The sequence below is a fragment of the Bison bison genome, unplaced genomic scaffold (assembly GCF_000754665.1).
Source record: "Bison bison bison isolate TAMUID 2011002044 unplaced genomic scaffold, Bison_UMD1.0 scf7180017864104, whole genome shotgun sequence".
NCBI classification, from domain to species: domain Eukaryota; kingdom Metazoa; phylum Chordata; class Mammalia; order Artiodactyla; family Bovidae; genus Bison; species Bison bison.
This window is the reverse complement of record NW_011494676.1, coordinates 1,217,796-1,228,373: the sequence shown is the minus strand read 5'-3', so window position 1 is coordinate 1,228,373 and position 10,578 is coordinate 1,217,796. Positions and strand designations below refer to the sequence as shown.

Genomic DNA, 10,578 nt, shown 5'->3' with positions numbered 1-10,578 from the left:
CTAGGCTTTCTTCCTGCAAACTTATCATATGCAAAAGTTTAGGTGATTTGCATCATCTTCTGGCCCAGAGGCCTGTTAACATTTTAAGACCCTTTCTTCAGAAAACTTATTTTTCTCTAAAGGTGGTTAGTCAGGCGCCACCCTCCAAAAGCATTAGATAGTTGCATTCCTATAGGGCAAAGGTGTGGTGGACTATAACAAGAAAAAGAATTAACTCAAGGGTCCAAGGTTACAAACATTAACACTACTACTTACACCAATTATATTAATCAACGCACTGCCAGGGACACAGTAGGTAAGGGATATGGAAACTTAGCAGCAAACATTGGCCCAAAAAGTGAAAAACCCTTCACCAATACAATTTCTAATCAATCTTTTAACTGCTCAAAGGAATCTGTATTCAGACAGTTTAGAACATCTCATGCCTCTCATGGTTGGGAGGCTCTGAACAATCACAAATGGCCTGAAGAACCTATTCAGGAGAGAGATGGTGGTGGGGGACAGCCCCCATAAAGTCAGAGGTGTCGGTGAGAGCACAAAGCAGTAAAGTAGGCAGACTCTGGTTTTGGGGGTAGATGCTCGAGAATTTCCAGGGGGACTCCTGAGGTTCCATCCCGCCTTTGCGTATGCCAAGCCTCCTTCCTCATGACCTTTGCCACGGGTGGAGTTCCTCACACTGGCTCCCGGCACAATGGATTTCCAGCAAAGTAGTGGGGAAATCCCATACAGAGAGGAGCCTGACTGGCTACAGTTCATGGGGTTGAACAGAGTAGGACATGACTGAGCCAGTGGGGGTGAGGATAAGGTGGTTCCACCAATCAGACTGATCAAAACACCACTGACTGCCCACCAAAGCAACCTGTAAGAGGCCAGAGGGCAGCCAGTGCTGCAGAGGGCAGAGGATCAAAGCCTAGACTATCCTACAAGCACAGGGCATGACAGGCCTGCCTGCACTTGGAAAAGAGGTGAATAAAACACCATCTAAGTTATTCTCTTAAAAAGCCTCTCAGTAGGAGCATTGGTGGTTCAGTGGTAGAATTCTCGCCTATCACGCGGGAGACCCAGTTTGATTCCTAGTGAATGCATTGCGGTCGTTTTTGTTTGGGGCTTCCCTGGTGGCTCAGATGGTAAAGAATCTGCCTGCAATACAGGAGACCTGGGTTGGGAAGATCCCCTGGAGAAGGAAATGACAACCCACTCCAGTAGTCTTGCCTGGAGAATCCCATGGACAGAGGAGCATGGTGGGCTACAGTCCAAAGGGATCTCAAAAAGTCTGACACGACTGAACGACTAACACACATACCCTCTCTACATCCAAAAGAGACCAGATTCCAGGTTCCTGAGGGGCAAGAGGGCCCTCTTCTGGACGGCCAAGCTGTTCCTGTCCTTGGAAGACAGGTCGCACAGAAGATAGCTTTGAGAGGGACTCCAACGTAAAGGAACGATCCTGAGATGTTGGCATGTTATTATCAAGTGATGTCATAACTCTTACATAAAGAAAGAATATGATGTTAACTGCCCACGTAGGTACAGAATATACCATCTTGCAAACTTTTGGTATCTTTCAAAAGCTTTTGGTTTTGGTTTTGAATGAATTTTTGGAACTGAAGCCCCACATTCTCTTTGAATGGAAACTGTAAGTAAGACTCTGGGTTTACCATGCCAGGAGAAAAGAGTGGAGGCCAGAGCTGGCCAGCACAGGCTATTCACGGCATCTCAGCTCCAACAGCCAGCCTGAGGTCCAGGACCCTGAGGCCCGGACTCAGTGGCATTTAGAAACTCTGTGCAGAAATATTCCCCACTGGACCTTTAAGCAAAATACTGTTCCGATCCGGGCAGGAAGAGAGTGACTTGTGTAAGTGCAGACGCTGGAAGAAAGCAAGTTTTCCCTGACCAGGAATCAAACTAGGGGCCGCAGCGCTGAGAGCATCGAATCCTTGCCACTAGACCACCAAGGAACTGTGAAGAAAAATGTTATTTCGCTTCCTCAGGAGAAAGATGAGTGTTAGATGAATCGTCAGAAAGCAGAAAAGGAAATACCTCAACGGCCTACAGCTGAGTCTGCTGCCTCACCTCTTGCCTTTCGCCTTTGCCGATGCAAATGCGGTGGGGCGGTGGGGTTGGCGGAGGTGGGGGGAGAGCAACCTGTTTCCGCCCGGTTTCGAACCGGGGACCTTTCGCGTGTAAGGCGAACGTGATAACCACTACACTACGGAAACCGGCCCGCCTCCGTTACTTAACACTGTATCCATGAAATACCGAATGCTGCCACCAGCATCCAGACCACCAAATGGTAACATTCAAACAGGAACCTTGAAGCCCTGCTTTAGGGCTCCTCATCTCCCCTCAAGTGAGGACCCTCGGGCCCCCACAGGCTGCATTCGGGGTCCCGCATCCAACGCAGAGTCCTCAGACCCTTAACTCCGCACCCGAGCTCAGGGGTCGCCCCAGCCTATTGCCGAGCTCCCGGAAGCCGCAGGAGGCGGGGACGGTGGATGCGTCCGAGGCCAGGAGATTCCGTGGCCGAGCAGTGTGGACGCCGCCCCTCCCGCTCTGCGGTCCCGCGCCGCGGTGGCCCTTGTCATGGCGCAGGCGGTCAGCACTCTGGGCTCTCAGGAATGATCGATGCTTCCAATCCCCCGGGACCCGCCCTCTCCGCTGCTCCTTTGTACCTGACTCCTGTGCTCTTTCTCTGCGTTCCGGCTCGCCGCTGGACTTTCTGGTGTTCTACTGGCAAAAGGGAGGCTCTTTGGTGGTCTCTAAAATGCCACCCCACCGTCCCTGGGTGGGCTCGAACCATCAACCTTTACGGTTAACAGCCAAACGCTCTAGTCGATTGCGCTAGGAAGACAGCAGTACCGGCCTTTCCTGGAGTCTATGGAGTTGACACTTCTTTCTAGGATAAGACCCCTGCCCCCAGGGAAACGGTGCCACTTCCGTGCCCTCTACCGACCACAGATGCCAGAGCCCCCAGAGATACCAGGAGCCAGGGCTCCAATCCTGCGGGCTTGAACCGAAATAGATCCAAGGACAGCTGAACACACGGTGGGCTCCCATGATGGCTCTTCCCACGTCCTCGCCTACACCCAACGAATCAGAGTTTGCCCACCCTGGCATAGGCCTCCGGGGCTGTGTTAGGTTTCCTGTGTCCACCAGGCGATTTCCACCAGAGTGGGCTTCCCTGGGGCTCAGACGGTAAGAATCCGCCTGCAATGCAGGACACCCAGTTTCAATCCCTGGTTTGGGACTACCCCCTGGAGGAGGGCATGCAACCTACTCCAGTATTCTTGCCTAGAGAATCCCCATGGACAAGGAGCCTGGCGGGCTAAGTCCATGGGGTGACAAAGAGTCGGACAGGACTTAGCGACTAAGCACAGAGGTCGCGGGAATGGTCGCTCTGTGTCTGCACGCCAGCGACAGAGTCGGGCACTCACTGGGATGCTCTAGGATGAATACATTGTCTTCTTTAGCCCTTCGTCCCATGAAGACCGTTGAGAAGGGAAATACAGAAAAGTTTTCGAAGTGGATGGTTCTTTTTAAAAAGCCTTTATCCCAGTTTTGGAATCTGCAGCGCTAGCTGGATGGAGCTCCTGCATCCCAGCCTGTGTAGGCTGCGTTCTGTGAGGTCCGCCTGGGAGCGGGAAAGGGTGAAAACCAAGCTGGGAAGGCTGGTTTGGGAGGAAGGCATTGAAACCTCCCAGGAGGCTTGGGCAGGAATCCTTAGAGCTGAACATTGCTCCACTCCAGGTAGCAGAGTGGGGAAGGAGGGAAAGGGCTGGTGCAGGCAAGAATCAAGGAGGCCTACGGAGAGGGGAGGAAGGAGAGAATAAAAGAATTTGTGCTTCTACCCTTCCCCCCTCCCTCTCTTGCCTTCTCTCCTCTTCTTGGTCTTCTTCCCATCCCTACAACTGAGAAATCTTGATACACCCACTTCTGAGAAGAGAGACCCAACTATCTGTGCACAAATTCTGGGTTGTAAAAATAGTTCTGTCCTTATGTGGCCTTAGACAAATAAAGAAAATTTCTTGTGCCTCCCTTCTTCCTGCTTTAAAATGGGAGGAATGTAAGCATTTGTTGTCAGATGTGCCTGGGTTTAGAAACTACTGGATGAATCATGTTATCAGCTGTGAAATCATATTGTTGTCACTATTCTTAGAATCTGACAAACTCTATCCTTATATATTTCACCTTAAATTAACTTGATACTTCTAGAAAGTTCTGTAAATGGAATCAAGACAAAGGCTCCTGTGATTGCTCTTGCAGTTTGCTCCGATACAGCTGGACCACCTTTCATTGCCAGTTCTCTGCTTGCAGATCAGGACCGATGGGCAGGCTGGAGGAAAAGGGAAGAACACACATCTCCACCCATCCCAGTTCTAACCTCACCTGATTCTGTCCTTGCCCCTTGTGAGAGCCCTGTTCTCCAGGTTTCCTGGCCATTCTGCGATCTCTCAACATACTTTCTATGGATTTCTTTTCTTCCTTTATGAGTCAGAGTCCATTTCAGGTCCTGTACCCATAAACCTTGACCTTTCTTCAATTTTCCTGGAGGAGTACTTTGTCTTGTTTATTACCACTCAACATCTTGATTTTCAAAAAGAAGTTTCATCTTTTCACTCTGGAGCTGTGAACTTCCTCCTCATAATAAGAGCTTCCCCTTTGCCTCCTTCCTCCTCGAGTCAACCTCTCCGTCCAGTCTTTTGGAACAAAATACATCTCCAGGCAACACTAGCCATCTTTCTGTGTTTTTTGGCTGGCCAAAAACTAGTGCTATTTTTTTCTGTTCTGTGTATTGGATTAGGGAGGAAACAGTTTTAGGATACAATGAAGAACTAAAGATTATTAGTCTGAGCCCTGATAGGATTTATACCTATTATACATGCAAATATTTAATGTGGTGGTATTTTGGGTACATAAGTACTGTCTGTACTGTAAGACAACTTGGATGTGCATCCTCTATGATTCAACAATCAGTGCTCTTGGGTACCTTGATATTTGTATGCCTTTTTTTAAACTGCAATTTCTGGGTTTGATATGTTAAGAAATGGGAGAGAAACTGACTTGACCGACCTGACCAAAGAGTCTGTGACTGCCTAAGTGTCAGAGCTGTGCCTCATGTTCTCCTCGACATGTGGTTGATTTTGAGTCACCCCAGGTGAGTTTGGGTCTTCCCTAGTGGCTCAGCAGGTAAAGAATCTGCCTGCAATGCAAGAGACCCAGGCTAAATCCCTGGGTTGGGAAGATCCCCTGGAGAAGGGAATGGCCACCCACTCCAGTATTCTTGCCTGGAGAATCTCTTGGAACCTGGCATGCTCCAGTCCATGGGGTCACAAAGTCAAACAAGACTGACCGAAGTTCCCTTCACTTCTAGGTGAGTATAGCTAGTTTGTCTGAGTGTTTGATGTAAATGGTTATTTTTACTTATATTGCAAATCTAACAAATATACACTTGCTGTGAGAAAACTTTACCCCTCCCATATCAGAAATGTATGAAGAAAAGGAGCCTTCTCCTGCCTCCATTCCCACTCCACTGCTGACACACTTTACATGTTACAGATAAGAGGTGCTGGCGGCGGTTTTGGAGGGTAATCTGTACTATGGGAAAACTAAGGGACCCAGGAAATCCCACCTCCTGCCCTGACAACCATCTGCCCTCTTGAAGCAATGAGAAAAAGTGAAAGCAAGGAAAAGGCAAATAACACTCTTATTTGCAGAAGTTTTACCTCAAGATGGGACATTCTGCTTAACCAGGGCAGAATATGTGGTTGATGATGGAGAGCTAGGGGGCTCTTCCCTGGCACAAAACCCAAAGTGGATTTTACCTCATTTTCTGAGGTGAGAGTGAACTGAGCCTATCAGAGGAGAGGAGCAGAAAGAAAGCAAAGGGATGAGTGTCAACTGTGTTCAAGTTTTGGGAGTAGGAATGGGGCATATGGAAGCTGAAGAAGCAGATGCCCTTTCCCTGGCAGGGGAGAGAAGGGAGCTGCCAAAGAGGTTCCATGGTGTAATGGTGAGGACCCTGGATCCAGCGATCCGAGTTCAAATCTCGTGAGACCTTTCTGATTAATTAGAAACAATGTCCCTGTGAGTAAATGGTGACATGGAGGGCCTGCGATGTTGCTAATCAGCCGGGAATCCCGACAGCTTTCGGGTGGAGAGTTCCAGACCTGAATGGGAAGAACTGCGTTTTATTCAAGTTCTCTACTCTTCCGAATTTTTATTTGCCCTGTCTCAGTTTATTATGGTTTTATTCAGAGTTTCTCACTCTTAAGTCTCCGTTGGACATGCAAAGCCGCTGTTCAGTCAAGATTCGAACCTTCACTCATGGAATCCTGTGCTTTGGTCCCAAGCTCAGACCGAAAGAGGAGTGCGGGTAGCATATTCCGGCGTCTGAGGAGACCCAGGTCCCTGACCCAGGGCCGCCCGGCCAGGCTGCTCCGTGGACGAAGGGGAGATGAGCCATTGGGAGTCCGAAGCGGGGGGCTGGGTTCCCTTCGTTCTGCCGAGACTCTGCTCCACTGAGATGATTTCTCACGACGTGAGCGAATGGAAACACTTGTGTCCTCTACTGCTCGGGAGAAAAACACTGATGAGGCCCGTGATGGACCTGAATAGCTCGTTAAAGTTTTCCCTTCGAGGTGCTAAGAAGCATCACTCTGATACTTATAATTTGGAACTTTCAGTGGTTACAAAGGACTCAATGACGCAGCTGTCATTGTAGGACAAGAAACAAAGGTGTGAGGCTGGCGAAAAGATCTGAGGAAGGCAAAGATCAGGAGGGAACACAGGATGAGCCAGAAGGGAGAAAGGGATTGGAAGGGAGAGGAGTGGGTGGTCTCTGGGTTGGGGTGACCACAGCGTCTCACTCTGGTGTTCCCACCCTTTACTGAAGTGTCCCAGGACCCGATTCACCCCAAATCGCAAAGCTGCTGGAGTGGCATTTGTTCTGGCAAAGTTCCCTTTGCGGTTCTGTGTGGAGCAGTGAGGTGGGCTGTGTGGGTCTGCAGGTGAGTGGAAGTCTTGGCTGTTGCCTTGTAGATGACTGGCGAGCAGGAAACACACACACTCCACTTTCCCCTTTGCAGGCCAGTCTGCAGCGTCTGGGGTGGGAAACTGGAAAATTTCCAGCAAGGTCAATATTTATTTAGAGATAAGGAGATATATAGCCAAACATGCAGTGAAAGGGGTTATCCCTGGAAAAAAGGAACATGAGAAGGGATCAAGAGACTACTGTTTTGGGGCATGTGTATCTTTGTACTACATATATATTTTCTAAAGTTCATTGCTTGTATTTTGAATTTAAATTTGTATGTAGTCATATGTATCACTTTTTAAAAATTCTGGGTCTCGTGTCATGTGTAGGGGAATATTTTCCAGTGTAAAACCATGATTTTTTTTTAAGCTCAGCATTCTTGAAGCAAGGAGTTGGACCATTATTGCTGTTTTGTTGAGCTGATCAGATCAGCTGATAAACTCAGATCCTTCCAGTCCAGGCGATTACTGCTGATCAAACAGGATTGCTTTACTCTCTCTTGGAGGCTCCACAGACACTGCAAGCCATCAGTAACTTAAATAAAACCACACCCAGACTTTATGCAGTGTTGTGCCAAAATGTAAAAGCTTACACTCAATGATGACATGCAAAGTGCCATGTGCCCAGGCATGGTCTACAAGTTTTACATGGGTGCACTTATTTAATCCTTTCAACAGGCTTCTATCATATCACCATCCTCATTTCATATATGAGAAAACTGAGACATGGAAAGCTTATCGAACTTGTTCAATTGCTCAGTCAGTGCGTAGCATCTGAAAGGAGGAATTTGATCTGAAGCCCACTTGGGTCCACAAGATACGCTGCCAATCAAAGAGAAACACAAGCGGTAAAAATGCTTGACAGAAATTTAAGCCTGAATATTTCTTTTGGTAAAACAACAAGGAGGAGTCATGTAACAGCCATTAAACTGTACTAAATATCCTCATGACCCACTTGCCTCCCAAAGATCTTTCTTATCCCAACAGCACGCATGCGTGCTAAGTTGCTTCAGTCGAGTCTGGCTCTTGTGACCCTATGGACTGTAGCCCCCCAGGCTCCTCTGTCCATGAGATTCTCCAGGCAAGAATACTGGAGTGGGTTGCCATGCCCTCCTCCAGGGAATCCTCCCAATTTGGGAATCAAACCCACATGTCTTATGTCTCCTGCATTAACAAGCAGGTTCTTTACCACTAGCTCCACCTGTGAACCCATTCCAACAGCAGTTCCTGCCAATTCTCCAACTTAAACACAATTCCTGCCAGAACTAGGTTTTCTCTCCCCTTTATCTCTTCCTCTCACCTACCTCATACCTCTTTCATAGCTCTTCTCTTCTTTCAGGTCCAGGTCATTCATTTTCTAAATTAAAAAATGTTAACTACATATAAAGAAGTAAACAAGCAGTCATCCATAGTTCCAATTCCTGAAATTAACTACTATTAACATCTTTATGTATTTTCTTCAAATCTATTTTTAAGTTATTTACATTTTTTGCAAAACTTTAATGTGCTGATTATATAAAATTCAAATGCTGAAGAAAAAACAAATATGTAAAGTTTTGAAACCTCTTAAATTCAAAAATAACTTTTGTTAATGTAGGTAAATATTGATAGAGTTGTTTTCATATATCAACAGAAAAGCATCTACATATGCTTTTATAAAATGAGCTCTTACAGATTCTATTTTAAAATATTCCACTTAATAGTATACATATTTAATGCAAGAAAATCAAAAATGCAAAAATTAAGAAATAGTTGAACTTTCAAGCAAATTGTTTATCATAAAAGAGAGGTTTCTGTGGTGGCTGAAGTTGTAGTAATGGTCGAGGTGGTACCTTCACCACTCCTCAAGGATTTCATGGTGGATTGAGAGGAGGTCATGAAGGCAAGGAGCTTGCAGATTTTGAATACAGGAAAGACAACAAACTAGCTGCATAGTCTACAAACAAGTCTTTGGAAATAGATGGATTTCTAGTTCTTCTTGGTCCTAAGAATTGGTTTCAATCTTTGAGAGGAACGAAGAGAATTTGCTGTATTATCTGTCATTAGCACTAGGTTGTTTGTTTTCCCACTTAATTTCAAAGATACAATACAATACAATGCTCATCTTAAAACATGAGCATTAAATATATCTGGTATAACAGAAGGTTGCTGCCGCTACTGCTGCTAAGTCTCTTCAGTCATGTCCGACTCTATGTGACCCCATACATGGCAGCCCACCAGGCTCCCCCGTCCCTGGCATTCTCCAGGCAAGAACACTGGAGTGGGTTGCCATTTCCCTCTCCAATGCATGAAAGTGAAAAGTGAAAGTGAAGTCACTCAGTCGTGTCCGACTCTTCATGACCCCATGGACTGCAGCCCACCAGGCTCCTCCATCCATGGGATTTTCCAGGCAAGAGTACTGGAGTGGGGTGCCATTGCCTTCTCCCAACAGAAGGTTAGGTAATTTCTTATGTATAGAACTCCAGTGGAAGTTGAAAGTATTTTTTCATCACTGAAAGGATCTATCTTATCACTAAATTGTATTTGGCAGTTGCTGCACGTTGCCTGCAAACAGGACTGTGAAATTGGGAAAGGAATACAAAGGCAGTATATTGTCACCCTGTTTATTTAACTTATATGCAGAGTAAACCATGCAAAATGCCAGGCTGGATGAGTTACAAGTGGGAATCAAGACTGCCAGGAGAAATATCAACAACCTCAGATATGCAGATGATACCACTCTAATGGCAGAAAGTGAAGAGGAACTAAAAAGCCTCCTGATAAAGGTGAAAGAGAGTGAAAGATCAGGCTTAAAAATCAACAAGAAAAACTAAGATCATGGCATCCAGTCCCATCACTTTATGGGAAATAGACAGGGAAAAGGCGGAAGCAGAGAGATTTTCTCTTCTTAGGCTCCAAAATGACTGTGGATGGTGACTGCAGCATGAAATTAGAAGATGCTTGCTTCTTAGAAGGAAAGCTATGACAAATCTAGACAGTGTATTAAAAAGCAAAGACATCACCTTACCAACAAAGGTCCATATAGTTAAGGCTATGGTCTTTCCAGTAGTCATATACAGATATAAGAGTTGGACCATAAAGAAGGCTGAGCGCTGAAGAATTGATGCTTTGAAATTGTGGTACTGGCGAAGACTCTTGAGAGTCTCTTGGACAGTAAGATCACATCAGTCAATCCTAAAGGAAATCAATCCTGAATACTCATTGGAAGGAATGATGCTGAAACTCCAATACTTTGGCTACTTGATGTGAAGAACTGACTCATTGGAAAAGACCCTGATGCTGGGAAAGATTGAAGGCAGGAGGAGAGGAGAAGAGATCGACAGAGGATGCGATGGATTGATAGCATCACTGATTCAATGGACATGAGCCTGGGCAAACTCTGGAAGATAGTGACGGACAGGGAGGCCTGGCATGATGCAGTCCATGGGGTTGCAGAGTCAGATATGACTTAGCAACTGAACGACAACAGCAGGGCTGTGATGATACTGTGTTTTGAGCTACAGAAGGTTGTGTGTGTGTGTGTGGCAGGAAGGAGGTCAGTCTATC

The 10,578-nt window shown here is 46.4% G+C and overlaps 1 long non-coding RNA gene and 1 other non-coding gene across 2 annotated transcripts in view; both read right to left on the bottom strand.

The window, feature by feature from the left end:
* Window positions 1-2,146: 2,146 nt before the first annotated feature.
* Window positions 2,147-2,219, bottom strand: TRNAV-UAC. The gene has a single exon. It is a non-coding gene; the product is annotated as a tRNA-Val (tRNA).
* A 4,407-nt stretch (window positions 2,220-6,626) lies between these two features.
* LOC104987706 overlaps window positions 6,627-10,578 on the bottom strand; it is a 7,775-nt gene continuing 3,823 nt past the window's right edge. Inside the window, exons 2-3 of the long non-coding RNA XR_825157.1 lie at window positions 8,337-8,389; window positions 6,627-7,854 (exon numbers count right to left, since the gene is read on the bottom strand). This is a non-coding gene — a long non-coding RNA (uncharacterized LOC104987706). The remainder of the gene's footprint in view (window positions 7,855-8,336; window positions 8,390-10,578) is intronic.